The 18,077-nt window shown below is 41.6% G+C and overlaps 2 long non-coding RNA genes across 2 annotated transcripts in view; both read left to right on the forward strand.

Annotated features, from left to right (window-relative positions):
* Nucleotides 1-8,311, forward strand: part of LOC120411791 — a 70,412-nt gene extending 62,101 nt beyond the window's left edge. The window contains exons 10-11 of the long non-coding RNA XR_005604312.1: nucleotides 1,710-1,837; nucleotides 2,776-8,311. This is a non-coding gene — a long non-coding RNA (uncharacterized LOC120411791). The remainder of the gene's footprint in view (nucleotides 1-1,709; nucleotides 1,838-2,775) is intronic.
* A 1,714-nt stretch (nucleotides 8,312-10,025) lies between these two features.
* LOC120411722 overlaps nucleotides 10,026-18,077 on the forward strand; it is a 50,994-nt gene continuing 42,942 nt past the window's right edge. The window contains exons 1-2 of the long non-coding RNA XR_005604227.1: nucleotides 10,026-11,861; nucleotides 13,361-13,477. This is a non-coding gene — a long non-coding RNA (uncharacterized LOC120411722). The remainder of the gene's footprint in view (nucleotides 11,862-13,360; nucleotides 13,478-18,077) is intronic.

Raw genomic sequence — 18,077 nt, forward strand, 5'->3', positions numbered from 1 at the left:
TTATTTAAACCCCTGGATAACTATTTAAGACTACCAGACTACAGGTCTGGTAGTCTTAAAAATAAATTACAGAAGTAGGAATTGCCAGGAAAGATCTGTTTTATTAATAAAAAGAAAGGCAATACTAAAAGAAAAAGCAACCCAGACAAATTAAGATAACTTCCCTTCAGTTGGTTTTTAGCTGTGAGCTAGTTTTCTGTGGCAAAGGAATATTTCTATAAACAATATACAGTTTCTAACAGTTATGTAAATATTGCTCTGAAGTACCTTATGTGATGATTTTCCAGACCTTTTGCTGTATAGATTTTGAATTACTTAGAATTAAATACCTTCTTGCATTTATTAAGGCATGTAACCAATTTGGTTTTGTCTTTTTAGTGAAGCACAGAGGGTAGAAATGCGTATTCTCTTTTGCACAGTTCATGTAACAATAAGTCTTTTTCATGTAGGCCAGCCATAAAATGTATTCATCACTGTTGAAGCACAGTGTTAACGGAAAGAGTTCTATACATCAAAGTACAGCAAGTTCGTGTCCCTTTTCAGAAACACCCACTGCATGTTGAGGAAGCATCCGGTGCAATTTGGATGTTTTTTTGTCAATTAATTTAATAGCCAAATGTGAAAAAGAGCTTACTGCAAATATCTCAAACATTTTGCTCATGGAAATTACAGATATGAATTGAGAGACTGGAATCAAGGGACAAATTATGGATTTTTGGAGCCCGAAGCACATTATATCCTACGGACCCTGCTTCTCCTGCCCCCCTTCTCATTCCTTCCCTCTTGCACCCCTGGAACTGCAGTGGGAGGAAGGCCTCCCTCTTGGGAAACAGCAGTGATCCTTTTCCTTTGTAGACAGGGAATTTCTTGGAAGGCCAGACAGCTGTGCTTTGAAGGCTTGGCTTAGGCTGGCCTGCTGCACCTTTCTCTGAGTAATATTTGACCATTCCTTTATTGGGGTGATGCTGAAAGAGTCCTTGCAGTGACAACTCTCACTGAGAAGAATGAATGTCCATATTGCAGACCTTAAAAAGACCATTCTACATGGGATAAATGCCATGTTGTCAACCTTAATTAAAAAAAAAAAAAATTGGTGTGCTAGCCTAATTTGAAAAATTAACAAAAGAATTGATAATCCATTGATATTCTCATGATCAGGGATGGTAAGAACAGCATTTAGGTGTCTGCTCATTAACCTCTCCTACCTGTAGCCACTCCAAAAAGTCCCATTTACAGGCAACAATGTCATTCTGTGTGAAGCTCTGAGGAGGAAAGCTCTATTCCTTAAGGGAAGACAATGATTAATGCACTGTAAAGTTACTCCTGAGCTTGCCTTGTGACACCTTCGCTATGCTGTCACACCTTGGTCAGTGTTTTACTGACCCTTGAGAATTTCAGAAAAGCATGCAGCAATTACAGTATGTTATTATCACCTGCATTTCTGATACATAGGCTCTCATAAAATGCCTCTGAAACAATTTCTTGGGTTTTTCCTTTAAGTGTTGCTGCAAATTACATCATTTGTATGTGAACTTCAGTTGGATGGGGTAACGCCTTGTAAAGTACTTTACTATGACAGAAATACTTAAATGAAATTTGGGGTTGGTTTCAGAGATCTTCCCTTTAGGAGACTGCAGTAAATTCAGCTCCCAGACTGACACTCTTTTCTCTGTATAAATTTAGTTTATTAATTCTGTTATAAATTTTAGTTTTTAGGTTAACATTTCTTCATGGTGCAATTCAATTGCTTTAAAAAGAAAAACTACAATAGTGCTATACATCTACCGTGGCTTTTCCCAGCCTTTGGAAAGTACATGGATCTACAATTAAGCATCAGGTATGCTCTAGCCTGTCACATATTTGGGTTTGTTATATCCATTAACAAGCAATAAAATCTCCAGTGTTCAATTGTTCTCACTATTTATATCTTATTTTCATCCTACACTTTCACTTTTGGCTTTGGTTTTCTTTCACTTTGGCCAGTTTATTTACAACCACTAAATAGAAATGATGCCCCTCCTGCTTCACAGCTCAGCAGACAGGGAATGGTGGATCACCACGTTGGGCCATGCCTATTCAGCCTCTGCTGCTTGTGCCATTTGTTATAACTGAGCTCTGTCCACCATACCTCTAAAACCCCTCTGAATGAAGTCTGTCCAGTAAGACCAGGCTCTTAAAATGGATGTGAATAATACAATTCTCTTTATTCAGCCATTTAAGCCCAACTGATTTTCACATCATCTTTTTTTAACCCAGCACAGTCCAACACTCTCCAGCCTGATGTAATCCTTCAAGTCCTGGGCACGACCTAGGATTCGCAAGTGATTCACTGAAATGTCATTTATTTTCAAGCCCCAAACAGAGCCTTTGTTTTAAAACCACCTAAAACAATAAAAATAAAAAAAGGAGGATGCCAAAACAGAATAGATTCTGTGCACACCATTCAGAAATATGTGTGAGGAATGCATCATTCCTAAATAAATGTCTGCTTCATTTCTTCTTCCCAGGTTCCAGCTAACCCTGGATGGAATGACATACACAACACAGGGATGTCTTATGAGAGCAGGGAACATTTATTCTCAAAAGGCAGGAAAGGGAAAGGACCTCACCCCGTTAGTCACTGTGGTGGTGGAACATTTGGTGGTTACAGGGAATGGTGGCCTTTGCTACAGCCCATTGTGTGATGGGCAAACTCGGTTTGCAATCAGTTAGAAACTGATTTAATGGAATGAAGCAGTTCTTTAACAATATCTCCTTTGCCCTGAGCAATTGCAGGTGGCATCAACATCAATATTGGGAAGAAAAACCTGAGAGAGGAATACTGGTCTGAAAGAGGTCCCAAGGAAGTGTATTCAGAGTTTGCTGGGCAGACCTCAGAAGAAATTTCTGGAGAAAAACCAGGATGCCTGTGTGGATATTTTGGTGAATCTAAATTATTACAAAGAAAAGGCAGAAAATCCCAAGGCAGGTGAAGCCCAAGACTTGTCATTTGTTTTTTTTGCAATCTTGAGTCCCAGTGATGCCTGACATTTGGAAGGGGGGGTTAGGATCTGGAGAAACTACCATCACCTGGAGAGAGTTTGGAAGTGTTCATGGAGAATGCACAGCAGGTAGGAGGGGGACTGATGAAAGTGGCACTAAACAAGGGCAGTTCCTCAGGGGAGCACTGAACACTAGGCAAGGAGATAAATTAATCTGGAAACAGTTTGCTAACTGTTGGCTGGAGGTGTAACCAGGGCAAGGACTGAATACAGAGCCAAGAGCTGCTATTCAGCCAAACTGCATAGCTGCATCAAACATGATGCAGGAGCCTCCTCTGAGTCTGAAGTAGGTACAAAACTTCTAAACAAAGGAGAACACAGGTTGAGAAACACCACTCTGTGTTTAATGTCGCGATGTCTATTTGCAGGGCAGTTTCAGTGTAACACTTTCAGTTTAGGTGTAGACAGTGTGGAGATGGGGTCAACAGACTGGGGCTTTCAGGAAAGGCTGGAGGGAACAACAGGTGAAATGTAAACACATGGGTCTCTTGGCATAAATGAGTAAAAAGTTGATGATGACAAAATTTGTAATTGCGTTTGGGGGAAAAAGTATCTTTTACTCGACCAAAACTATGTCAACCACATCAAGAGGGTATCCTCACTGGAAATACAAGGGACTTACCCAACTGTAGCCTTTGAACTCATTTTCAGGTAACAGGAATGTTCCCTGCAGGGTAAGAAGTGGTCTGAGGACTACCTTTGATGGTAGGTGCGTTCCTCATAGACCAAGCAGCCGAATTGCGGTGTCATGGTGACAAATTTGGGTTCCACTGGCCAAGGAAATGGAGGAATTTGGCTCAACTTGCTAGCATGGGGTGAGGTTTTCTGAGGCCCAGCCTTGCTCAGAGGACTGCTCCTGAGAGCTGAGCAGGGCTGCTAGGCTTTTCCATGAGCTTGGTTTCACCTGAAGAACTTCTGCTGGCCCCACAGTGCTCCCACACAGAAACATTGCCTGATACCCACTCTCATGGCCATTGGATGGGAGCTGCAGCCCAATCCATGCAGGAAGGGATGAGGCATGCTGGACCCCAGCAGAGCAGCTGGATTCCCTCCCTCCCTCCCTCCCTCCCTCCATGCAGGCCATGCAGCACAGCTAGCCGCGGTGCTCCTGGGGAGCAACCTCAGCCTTCAGGACTGGGAATTTCCAGGTTACAGTAAGTTCAATTAGAGTTAAGGTTCATCCCAAGCTGTTGGTGAACTGGCAACCACTGCCTTGATGATCTGTTTGTGATTATCCTACAGAGAGTTTAATTTAGGTTTATTTTTGCCAGTTGATATTTGCTGGCCCAGGGGCAGGGCATTGCGCTGCATGCTCTGTATGCAACATTATGGTTGTTTTTCCAATATGTAAATAGAGGTAAGTTATTTCTCTCAAATACCTAGCTATTAGGGCTTATTTTTAGTGTTATATGCACTTACTACAAATCCCTTGGGTTTTGGAGTCCCTGTTTCTGTTCTCAAACATCAGTCTCAAATTAATTTTAGAGTTGATTAACTGTAAGGAAAATAAATATTGGTTTTGCTGACTAAAGCAATGCCCCTAAACACAGCAGATAGATTACTTTCAATGATGGATTCAAACACCTTCAGAGACTGCTTGGTCTTTCTACTTACCATTATCAATGTTGTAGTTTTGTTATCAAGACTGGCAGTTTCTTCTCACAGAAAATCTTTATTTCAAGGCTGACCTGCCTAACACCTCCCTATTAGTAACAGAAACAAATAAGAGTTGATTGTTCAGCTGCTGTCATTTAAAAAGACTAAATCAACCTGCCACAAAAGAATAATTCCCTCTGGTAACTTTATCCATTTGCCCTTGGTGGTGACACTGTGGATACCACCCTGGTTGAACTATATATTAGTTCCTAGAGAAGCACTTTGAAATATATAGCTCTGCACAATGTTGTAATTGAAAAAAATTGAATAGCCATGCATGGTTCAGTAATCTGAAAAGAATGCAAAAGTTCAGTTCTAATAGCTTTGCACAATTTAGTACCATTTTGCTGTGCCTTCCAAATGTGCTCATTCTGCTGCTCTGTGTATATCTGTTATATAACTTGGCAGCACTGTCTATATACAGGCAGCCCTGTTTCTTGAATGTTATGTTTTGACCACATTTTTAAAAGACTTACCTAACCAAATGACCCACTCTGGGTGTCTGCTCTTCCAGCAAGGTGGTGTCTGCTCATCCAAAGTCCTACAAAGGATGCAGTAACCCATCAGATGAGTTAAGAACTTGATTTTAAGCTTATTCATTAAAGCTGTCTTTCTTTTATTATGTCTTGGAATCAAGTCTCTACATTCTCTTTGGATTGGGGAAGATTTAAAAGATGCTGTGAAATATGTACTTTTTAAAATTTAGATTGTGGCATCCACTGAGATTGACTTCTATTTACTTTGCATACAATTCTTCTATGTGTTTCTAGATATTAAAGCCTGTATACTGCCCACCTGTGAAGAGCTGCTGTTCTGAAAGCTAAGGAAGAATGACTGAACAAACAGTCATCAGACTGGAACTTCAGTTTAACTTAAAATTATTTTAAACAATTGACATAATTTTATTGTCACATTTTGCTCTTAGTGCGTTCCTCACATAAATCCTACATATAATATGACTGCATTTAAGACTAACTTTTAAAAAAAGTTTATCTAAAAGAATTGTTAATATTATTGATATCTATAAATACCCCAGAGACTAAATCACCTTGCTTCTTTTCAAGGTAAATAAATTATCATACTGCTAATAGGGATGGTAATAAAAGTTAGTTAAGATGTAATTCAGAATCTGTGTATCTATCTATCTATCTACTTATCTATCTATCTACCTATCTGTATCTCAATGCTTTTCTTCCAACTAACTAGAGGAATGTTTTGGTTGGTGTGTTTTGCATCTGGTTATTTTAAGGTTTCTCTTCTGTTTTTATAACGATATGGATGAAAACAGAGCCATACTGGGATTTAAAGCAGGCAACACCAAAAGGGTCAAATTGCTAAAAAGCTGAGGAAAAACACTTGCAATATTTTTCAAGGTCTGCATAGATGTGTATGTGCAAAAGGCTTGAATATAAATACAATCACACATTTAATGTGTGACAAAATGTGTGCTAGTAAATATTACAGTGCTTTTGGGAGACTTATTGGAAACACAATCCCACATGAGGGAAGTGTATGGGAATAACTATATTGTCAGACTATCAGGATGAGAATGGTTCAATGGAATGGAATGAACAGCAGAGAGAAGCAATTTTCTATCAAAAAGTAAATTTAAAATAAAATTAGTCTTCTCCATTCTTGGCGGGAGAATGAAAGACAGAGGGAGACCAAGGAAAAGAGAAGATACAGGGAAATAAATTAAGATAAACTGAAGTAAAAACAATCGCTGGTTGATAGGAAGCAGAGATTGAAACTGCTTTTAGATTTCACTTAGTGGTATTGCACAGTGTTCTTCGTTCTAGGGCAAGCAGGCTTTAGAAAGTCTGCAGGAGATATGAGGAGTTTCTAGATGTTGGAGCCTTTTGTATGTCAGTCTCCAGGTAGTTGCAGATGTACATTTTTGAATCACCCTAACTTTCAGCATATTTGTATCCCAATGATACTGTCTTATCATTCAGAATTAGAGTCTTACACAAACTGATTTCTAATTACCTATCAGTATATTGATTATAGCATATAATACTGCTGTTAAGACAGGTATTTCTTAAAATCAGGATAGCCAGTAGTAATTTTCTCTCTCTAGCCTACTTTGATTAGTCCTGCAAACAGTTTGGGATTACTCAAATCTTGGCTTAGATGGTCAGATTCTGACTGCTTTCTGTGGAGGTATACCATCCACTGAAGGTTATTATTTTGCTATAGCTGAAAAAAGCTTTGAATTTGGAATCAATAATAGGATATAGAATAAAAGAGTTAACTTCTACAGTTTCGCTGCTATTCTTCTGTTGCAGGGAGATTATTAACAAAGGCTTGATTGTTGTTTTGGCTACAAGTATTAAGTATAAAAGAACTTTATGAAGGTCCCAGACACAGACTGGCATTTAAACTGACTGTCCTTTTCCAAAACAGCTTTTCTATTAAAGAAGTCCATTATTAAAACATGGTAGCTTTAATTAAACCCCTATAATTTTCCATAAGGACAATGGCATTAGTCTGCTAGCCAGGAAAATATGGTAAGTCCAAATAGTATCCCTGTTATTAGTACTTGATTTTCTGTTGCAGTGTTTGATCATAGGCATGGAGATTTGGATGTTGTTGTACAGTAAGAGTGGCCCAGTATACTCAGGAGTGTGTTTCTGCTGGGGTTTATAATAATTACAACTCTTTCTAACTACTGGACCTGAAATCCTAAAGGTTGAACAAAACACTGCTCTTGTACTGGTCTAGCTCCTCTTTGAGTGGTTGTGTCACTGCAGAAGTGTTTGAACTAGCATGATTTATTAGCACATGAGAAAACAAATAAGTGTGTAAGATGTATTTACCAAACATAAATGCATCTTCCCCTAAAGGTTGTATCTAGGTTTTATCTACAGTGCTGGGAGCTGTAGATAAAAAACAAAAATAAAATTATCATTTTTGCATTTAAGTTTTGGTTGGATTACACTAAATAACCTGATTGAAAATCACACCTTTAAATTCTGGTTCAGGTGCTGAGATCAGGAGCATTTCTAAGGCATTAAATCCATCTCTCTGGATAAACGCACCAGAGATAAAGAACTGGCAAATAGCAGCCACTGATGTAGTTGTTTAATAAGTAGATTTAAATGTTTCTGTCCTACTTGTCTCTAAGATTTATACTTAGCTTTTGTCTCCTCACCACTTCTGTGTAAGTGGCAGTCCCAGCAGACTGAGATGGGTGTGATGCACAGGAGATGTGTGAGCACACACTACTGGGGAGAACTGCTCAGGTGTCTGTGTGATCAGACAATTCTTCCTTCCAGGGAAAGGCAATAAGCCAAAAGATCATGGAGCTGTGCTAGAAGTTTGTGCTAGAAGTCCACTTTTCCCTGTGTATAGGTTTGGCACGGCCTGGTTTTAGGTAGCAGGGGGGCCACTGAGATGGCTCCTGTGAGGAAGCTGCTGGAAGCTTCCACCGTGTCCGGCAGAGCCAATGAAGATGGACATGCTGCTGGCCAAAACTGCACCAATGAGAGAGGTTGGTAACACCTCTGTGATGACATAGTTAAAAGGAAAATCAAAACAAAGTCACAAGATTTTGGATTCCAGTCAGAGAAGAAGAAGCGATGAGAACACGTGAGGGAAACAACACGGTGACACCAAGGGCAGTGCAGAAGGAGGGGCAGGAGGTGCTCCAGGTGCCGGAGCTGAGGTGCCTCTGCAGGCCATGGTGAGGACCATGGGGAAGCAGCTGTGCCCCTGCAGCCCCTGGCGATCCACGGGGGATGCAGAGATCCACCCACAGCCCCTGGGGATCCACAGAGGATGCAGAGATCCACCCGCAGCCCCTGGGGATCCATGGGGGATGCAGAGATCCACCCGCAGCCCGTGGGGATCCACAGAGGATGCAGAGATCCACCCACAGCCCCTGGGGATCCATGGGGGATGCAGAGATCCACCCGCAGCCCGTGGGGATCCACAGAGGATGCAGAGATCCACCCACAGCCCCTGGGGATCCATGGGGGATGCAGAGATCCACCCGCAGCCCGTGGGGATCCACAGAGGATGCAGAGATCCACCCACAGCCCCTGGGGATCCATGGGGGATGCAGAGATCCACCCACAGCCCCTGGGGATCCATGGGGGATGCAGAGATCCACCCGCAGCCCCTGGGGATCCACAGAGGATGCAGAGATCCACCCACAGCCCCTGGGGATCCATGGGGGATGCAGAGATCCACCCGCAGCCCCTGGGGATCCACGGGGGATGCAGAGATCCACCCGCAGCCCCTGGGGATCCACGGGGGATGCAGAGATCCACCCACAGCCCCTGGGGATCCACGGGGGATGCAGAGATCCACCCACAGCCCACGGATCCATGGGGGATGCAGAGATCCACCCACAGCCCATGGGGATCCACGGGGGATGCAGAGATCCACCCACAGCCCACGGATCCATGGGGGATGCAGAGATCCACCCGCAGCCCCTGGGGATCCATGGGGGATGCAGAGATCCACCCGCCGCCCCTGGGGGAGGTGCCCATGCTGGAGCAGGTGGATGCCTGGAGGAGGCTGTGATCCAGTGGGAGACCCGGTGGAGAGAGACGGCCCCGCTTCCAGGCTGGAGCAGCCTGTCCTTGGAGCACTGCACCCCGTGGAAGAGAGACCCACGGTGCAGCAGTTTTGGGAGGGCTGTGTGCCCGGGGGAGGGGCTCACGCTGCAGCAGGGGCGGTGGGGCTGCTGCTCCTGACAGTGGACTCACGCCGGGGAGGTTCACGGAGAACTGTCTGTCTCCTGTGGGAGGGAGCCCACGGCCTCACAGGGGAACATTCCTCTCCCGGAGCAGCGGGAGGAAATCTCGGTGATGGACTGACCAAACCCCCGTGCCCAGTCTCCCTGCGCTGTCGGTGGGAGGGAGGAAGGGGCTGGGGGAAAAGGTGTTCTAAGGGCTTATTTTACTTTCTCATGATCCTCCTCTGACGCTGTTAGTAATAAATTCACTCTGCAACTTTAAGTTAAGCCTGTTTTGCCCTTGAAGTATTTTCTTCTGGTCCTTATCTCAACTAATGAAGCCTTTGTTAATTTTTTTTTTCCTGTCTCTCCTCTGCCCAGCTGTGGCAGGGGAAGGTGAATGGACGGCTCTTGTGGGTGCCCGGTGCTGGGCCAGTGTCAAATCACGACACCCTGCTTCCATTGAAATGACTGTCAGCTGCTATTGACTTCAGGAGAATGAGAACGAAGTCCCATGTGACAAATATTAAAATTATAGTAGTCCTAGACTTCTGAGTTTTATGGGAATGCAATTATCTTAAATATGGGCTGTTACTACCACCACAAAAAAAAACCCCAAAAAAACCAAACCAAAAAAGGGGAGGGATGCAATTACCCAGAGAGCAAGTGGCATGCTTTTCATTGATTAGACTGTCCTGTTTGATTACATTCCTCAGTATTTTTAATTTTCTAGCCCTAATTGCTGCCTTACATTTTTCTTGGGTCCCTTTGTTCTAATTCATCTGCTTTCAGGTCCAGATTTATTTTTTCAATCCTTTCAGATTCTCCACAAACTTATCCTGTCATTAGGTGTTTTGTCTCTTCCTGCAGATGGTTATTTGACAGAAAGTTTCCATTGACTCCAGAGAATGAGTCCTGTGGTTCTCAGATGGAGTAGTTGCAAAATGGAATTGATTAAAAGGTCAAAAAACATTACTGTTGCAATGTCTGAATTGCTCCATCAAAATGTTAGTGGGACAAATGTGTGCAGATCTTTTCATGGGACTAATCTGGATTAAAAAAAAAATTCTATCTTTGAGATCAGCTTTCTGATGTTTCCCAACAAGAGAGACATTTTCTAATTACAGCTAGAAACTAGTCTTTCCTCTTACACTATTGTCAATTAGTAGTAGCTCTGTAGGTAATGAGGTTTCCTTAGTCTGAGTTACAGTAGGATTTAGAGTCATAGTGTTTGATCTGTTTTTAAACTCTGGAAGTTCTAAGTTGTTCAAAGTAGCAGTTTTGAAGACAATAGTTTCATTAGTATATCTAACTAAGGTGAGAATTCTTGCAGAAAGTGGAAGTTACCAGAGCGTACCTGGGTCTTTCTACATGGGAGTCACTGATGGGGAGCCAGTGAGCATCAGCAATCCCAGCCTTGTTTCTCATATAGTACATGACACAGGAGAAGAGGTGGGTGTATGATGTCTCTTGCTCAGAAAGTCACAGAAGGCCAGCAAAGTCTCAAAGGTGATGATACGAATTTGTAAGGACATCATAGCTGGGGCTTGGCAAAAGGTTAATTCTCAGCTTATTTTCACAGCAGCCTTTACTGTCCTGTTATCTAGCCATCCTACAATAGGATATACAATCTTTCTGCGCTACTTAAAAAACATCCCACAGATAATTATTGGCTGCTGCATCTTGGCTGTCTGCAGTGAATCTCCATGGAGACAACATAATTGTAGTTTTTATTGCCAGCTAGGTAAGCCCCACATGGTGCCTCCTCCTTCTGATTTTTCTAGCAGCAAAATGTCACTGAGCTGAATTGTGCAGTCCATGGTAAAACACAAACCTTTACTCCATGATGAAAGCAAAGCCTCAGTGTGTATAACCTCTGTGTCTCTCTACTCACTGGAGAGCAGAGAGAGTTAATTTATGTCTGTCTGCAACATCATTCATGAACTGAGCACTTGAATTAAGTCTCAAGACCCTAAGTAGGGAATTGTTTCTATCTTTCTTATGTGCTCTTGTAAGAGAAGAACTTGTTTTGGGATGTAGTAAGTCACTTTGTCCCACTCCTGGTTTAGATGGGCAATCAATGAGCATCAAGATTGTACACAAATTCTTTGTAGAGTTTGTATGTGTCTTGGGTGGATTTCAGAATGGACTTAAAGTTTCCTTCAAATTCTCATTGCAGATTCACAGAAGGATTGAGTCTGGAAGGGACCTGTGGAGGTCATCTGGCCCAGCTTCCCTACTCAAGCAGAGCCAGTTGCCCAGGACCATGTCCAGAAGGCTTCCAAGTATCTCCAGTGAGGGAGGCTCCACAACCTCTCTTGGTAACCTGTGCCAGTGCTCAGTCACCCTCAGAGCACAGAAGTATTTCCTGACGTTCAGAGGGAGCCTCCTGTGTTTCAGTTTGTGCCTGTGGCCTCCTGTCCTTAACTGGGCACCACTGGAAACTCCTTGGCTCCACCTCCTTTGTGTCCTCCCTACAGGTATTTATACACATTGTTGAGGTCCTTATCAAAACAGTTCCTGTCAAAACAGTTTCAAAGGAAATACATTTTTTGAGGAAAATAATTTTGCCTATGGGTTTTAACAAAGCTGTTTTTTGCATGAATCCTGGGAGTACCTCTATCTGTAGGATGTGTCATTGGTGCCTAACCTCCACTCTGTCATCTGGAGCCACCTGCAGACCTGCCTTTCGATCACAAAGGAGCTCTTTGCTGCATGGACAGCAGGGCTGGCAGACACATGCATAGTTTGAGGCACAAATCTGAGGCATATTGTCACATAGAGGGTGAAGGGAAAGATGGTTAGAGCAGCCACCAAGCACTGAAGTAGTTTATGTGATTAGAAAGTGGTGATGTGCCAGATGAACTGGTGTGGTGGGCAGATGGCAGCCCATAAGCCTGGGGTCTTATTGAACCAGACATGCGACCTTGTTTCTTGAATAGTGAGAAGTACTCAACACATTCTCTGGAAACATTTAGGGATCGCTGGTGTTATTGCAGTTTATCTAAACTATTTGGATAACAAAAAGTATTTCCAGATAAATGTGACTTTGCATAATCTTAAAGCACTGTATAGAGACAGTAGAAATACTGCAGTTCAGTGGAACAGGAAAACTAAATTGTAAATGGCAGGACAGTCCACTTCTGTATTTTGCAGTGTCTAACGAAATGATAGATTTTAAATGTCAAAGGTAGAACACACTACTATACAATCCTCTAAAACACTTCTAGTTTGTCATTAGAATTAATTCACCATTCTTTACCAGACTATTATTTCATAGCAACACTTGTGATTTCTCATATAATGCTGTTGCTTCAACGAAAGCTCCTTTGGATGAGTGTAGGCTGCAAAGTAGCACATTGCCAAGTTAGGAAATAGATCTTTTTCAAAATAAAGTCCTATAACAGGAGAAAATAAACACACAATGTTAAGGAGCCATAGAGGTCCCCCGAATTCTGTCACCACTGGAGAGGGAGAGAAATCTTTGTCTTTTGTTTTTCCTGGCTAGCAAGAGGAGCTGCACACAAAAGCTTCCCCCGATCCCTTTGGTCTGCTCTCACACTGCTGTGCACTGGTGTCAGGTCTGCTCTTACCTGGTGAGCTGTACATGCACACTAACTCCTGGCTTGGTGCCTGGCTGGTCTTGAAAAAAAATCAGGGTCTGCCCAATTGATGGACAGTGTTCCTGCATGTGTTCTTAAGGTGCAAGTCCTTACCTTCTTTAACTCTGTTTCATGTTCCTGCTTGAATTTAAATCTGCTCCCTTGGTCATGTGAGAACCTGAACATGGGAAAGAAAAATACAAGCAGGTAAACAGGCAGTGCTGTGTAATCTGGGTGCTGTAGCATGGCTGTCATCCATCCAGTTCACCTTCAGAAACAGCTCTGCTGGCTCTCAGGTGCCACACATGGCTGTCACGGCTTTGCCAGCAGTGTTGGTCCGCTCTGGCACTATTCATGTTCTGCTGTTGTTTTGGCAGACTTCTCACACTTTACTGAGGAAGGAGCACATACAAGGGAAGAAAAACAATGAATTCAAGAGCATGGAGCTGCTGAAAAACAAGGTTCACTGCCCTCTCCCCTGTGATAACAATGCTGTGAGTAAAGCTTCATCACCAGTGTTATGTACAGCTATTGCAGCACAGGGCTGTCAGCTCTCGTTATTTAGAACCTCAGCAAATGGATTGCATTACTTCTTCAAACAGTCTTCTGAAATCAGGCTGTTGAACAGAGCAAGAGGCACCAGTGCAGCTAGAGACTGTCACATGGTTTGAATTGAAGCAATCATCTTTCCTCCACTCCTCCTGCAGCATCAAGGAGTGTCAGTGTTGGTGCACTACCAGGGAATCGAAATGCAAAATAAATGTGCCTTTTTTTTTCTTTTGAGTGGAAGTGTAGAACTGTTCAGTTGGTCCAGGGCTGAAGTAAAATATTCAGTTAAGAATAAGCCTCACAAAGACAAAAATATAAAGGAGACTATAGCATGCAGTGGGAGGTTTAGCCATTTTTTTGGGATTTCACAATGTCATGGTAGTCCGTGAAAGGTTTGAAGTTTGTGAAAACTCCAGTAGCATCATCGAACCTGTTCAATGGAAATTCCTGCCATTTTGTAGGGCATTTGTAGTAAATTACCAGACTAGGAGTACCCACACATTGGGAAATTTAATTCTTATGATGCTCTACTGCCGTTATGGGTCCTTTAATATTTCAGCAATGAATTACCACTTAGAAAATAAAGCAGCAGTAGGATAGGATTCCTTTTGGCCATAAGAGGGCAATGGCTACAGAAATCCATCATTTAGCATATAGAACTAACTTAAGAATGATGAACATACAATGATTTCTGTTTTCATAACTTAACTTTTTGTTAAATGTGTGCTGAACTGCACTAGAATCGCAGTCCCTGAAATATGCTCTGTGTGACCCAAACGCAACACTGTTCATAACCAGGTTTTAAAACCTGTAGATATTTTGCTTCTATGGGACTTCTGTGGTCAGTAGCACTTACCTCTACTGTTTGTTTTTGGTCTTCTGCTTAGGGATTGTGTAGAGAGCAAAAGATTTAAAAATAAAGTTTAACAGAAAGAATCTATTTGCTAACAGTGCCAGCCTCTCACAGTTCTAATTTATGATTAAAAAGATGAAAAAACCACTCTGCGTATAAAATCCTTTAGTAGCACATTGGTGCCAGCGCTGTCTTCATGCTACCATTTTGAGTTTCTTGTCCAGTTTACAGCTTGGCAGATACAGTTTGTCCTTTCCAGTGGCAGTGACAAGAGGTGGTGGATATAAAATATGACCATGTTTGTGTTTGGAAAAACTCAGGTATTTTCTGCTTAGAAAATGTTCATTTTTTAAGTGAAAATGAGAAGAAAGCTCAGTTAAGAATAATAGAAATAATTCTTGAGTTTTAGAAGACTACCAAAAATCACTTCTTTTGAGTTACAGAATAAAACCTGAGTATACCTTCATTTTATTGCTCTGATGATGCATAATATGACAATTTCTTTCCCTAATGATACACTTTTGTCCCTACAGTCTTACACTGCTCTGATAATGCATGGTGCTGCAATTTCTTTCCCTAAGGACACACTTTTGTCCTTACTTAGTGTTGTGTCTGGCAGATTATGATGTAGAATACAGTTTTATATTAATGACTAAAGGTCAAGTTTTAGTTCTTCACATATTGCCTTCTCTGAGGTGTCATGTTCAATCAATAATGCTATGAACAAGTTGCTTCAAGCACATATTATTTTTTTCTAGTATTATTTACTTTTATTTTGGCAAACAAGCTAGACAGAGTGGTCTAAAACTCAAGCATGGATTCATTTTCTGCAGGTCAGCTTGTAATGAAAAAAATGTTTAAACTTGTTAGAGAGAGGCACATCAATGAAAGTTAAGGGGATTGAGAAGTCTAGGGCATTAATTTTATTAATCTAATATGGCATATATATGCTCTTTCACATGAATTTTAGTTTATCCTGTTTCTAAACCAACGAAATACTAATGAGGGGAACAGCAGTGACTTCTGGATGCACTCATTTTGTCTCTTTTCTAAATCATTGCTGTTAGGTAAAAACCCAAGAGATATGCAATGCCATTGTAGGCACCAGAGACAACAACTTGAAATGCATAATGAAAATTCTCAGTTTATTAGATTTGTCCTTCTGTGATTAAAAACATATCTTAAACAGCAGACATCTGTTGGACAACTTACATGGTTCCTTTTTGTCTTGGTATGTGAGAAAATCCTGCAGGCTGTATTGCTCAGCCCCGGTACGTTTTGGATGCACAGGAAATTAAGCATATGCTCCGTGGTGGAGCTGTAATAACATGCAAGTTTGGTGTAATCTGTTGAAAAGAAAGAGTGCCATTCCTTGTGCTGTGCCCTATGGAAAGGAAAAGGGGGGAATGCTAGGAGCCTTCTTCCCTTGCCTGATCTCATGTGACACCTCTGGTTGGCTGTGAATCAAGTTTGACAGAAAAAATAAGTGTGTGATAAGCAGCATGCTAAAATCAAAATAATCTTGCGTCTACTCCTTCTAAGCCTTGTACTGTGGCCATTGCATGAAAAGATCACTGTAAACAGAACAATGCTATGGAGCAGAGTACCACTCTCACTAATTTTCACAAGTGAAGCTAGACTATTTTTTTTTCCACTCAGTAAACATATGTCCTTCAGGCTTCCTTAAATGGGATACCTCTTTCCTTAGTAAAAGTATTTTTCTTCCTGTGAGCCCAACGAACTCATCTTTTGAATGGTGACTTCTTTGAAGCCAAAAGAGTAAAGTAGCACCATGGGCTGCCAGTATGCAGCAGGTTTTGTTTGTGTGTGCTTTCAAAGCAAGAAACACCTTCACTGTTTTAACAAAGAGTTTCAGAAATATACAGAACCAACTTTGTGTTTTGCAAGTAAGTATGCAATGAAGCCCGTGAGAGAGTCACCAGGGGCATCATATTTATTTGCATGCCCATGGTTCAGCTGAAATTTGAGTGCTACAAAGGTATCAAAAGAGATTAAAAGCTTTATGAGGTAGATTTTCAAAATTGTGAAGATTCATATGAATAAGGGCATATTAGAACTGATGGTAAAGAAGGCTTAAATCTTCATGTTTCAGGACACAAAATAGCCTCTATGGAAGCTTAGGAAGGAACTCACCTTGAGTCTCCTGCTGAGACACTGGGGTCTTTGCCCCCAAATCCAAGTCAAAGAAGGACTGTGAAAGAATAGTAGGCTATTTTGATATGCTGTGAAGATTACCACAGAATTGTATCTCCATATACATCGAAGAGGACATACACAAATATATCCTGTCCTTGCTGAAAGCCTGGGAGCTGCCGGAAGTACTGAACCCTTTTTAGAGTGAATATTATTTTATCAAAGCACTAAGATTCAGAAGTGGGGCTTTGTGCCTTTCCAGGATGTGGACAACAACTGAGGTTAGGCCTCTAGAGCTCAGGTCTCACATCAAGGTGCTGTGATAATACCAGGAAATGCAGAGATGAAGGTACATGCTGAGCACTTATCAGTCTCCTCAGGACCAATGGTTATTGCTGGAAAAACCAAAGTTAATGAAATACCAAATGAGTGGTGTCTTCTTCATTTCTTGGCCTTCTCAAGTTGACACTGGAGACCTATTGGCAAATCAGAATGCGATGATTCTAGTATCAGAACAGCTGGGTTAATTTTATATGCTCTGGTCTACCTGCTTTAGAGACCATGGAAGCCAAACTGGAGGATTTTATGATGTTTTCTTGTTGTTTATGGTAGGCATGAGAGAGGCCTAAGAGAATGCCCTCCCTAGTGCTTCTGGGCTCCAAAGAGTTAATTTGAACAGGAATTTCAGCTGGATTCACTCTGTTAGCTGTATCTAGTCTGAGTGATAGAGAAATTCCTTAGAGCTAAGCTGTGAGTGTAATGTGAAGAAAAGTCAACACGTGCTATGAGAAATCAGGGATGTCTTTTCCCAGTGTTTTACTTGGTATGTTGTATGAATGAAGAGTTTTCTTCCTGAGACAGTGCAAGTGGTATGATAGCATGTAAGACAGCTGGCTTTAGAGCTTGGCAAGGAGTGAGTGAAGAAGGTTGAGAAATTCTCCTCTGGGAAGTGATGAAGAAGTGACTCATTCCTAGCCAGTTTGGAGAACTTCTGTCTGATTTATAGGCCACAGCATAGGAGCTCCTTTGGGCTGTGTTCTACTGATTTTCATGAACTGAAAGGGGCTTATTTTTTATAAGATTTGGAACTTGTCTTTTACCAAAGTCTTCAAAACAACTGTTTGATAGGTAACCTGCAACTTCTATAAGTGGGACTGGTATTTTTCCATCTCCAAGATTTCTATTTCCCATGTTTTTGTTTAACTTTCCTGGTGTCTGATTAGGCAGGTAAATTATTTTGTGTATAAGTAGTATATTTTTCCTAAAATGACCTTTGATAATGTTACAGTTCTGACAAATTTAGTAACTGTATATGCTACCTGATGTCAAAACAGTTTACCTTTTTTTTTTTTTGTAGCTACAGCTAAAGCTGATTTTTATAGCTACTTTAGTCCAAATAAATATTCCTGACTCAGTGGATCAAGATAAAACCACAATCTGTAGTTGCTTCTTTAACAAATACCAGACTGGGACAGTCATTTGCCCACTCATGGATTTTCTGACTTCTTTCTTATTAGATGTTAACAAAAAAGTCTAGA

Source organism: Corvus cornix, chromosome 3 (genome assembly GCF_000738735.6).
Source record: "Corvus cornix cornix isolate S_Up_H32 chromosome 3, ASM73873v5, whole genome shotgun sequence".
Lineage (NCBI taxonomy): Eukaryota > Metazoa > Chordata > Aves > Passeriformes > Corvidae > Corvus > Corvus cornix.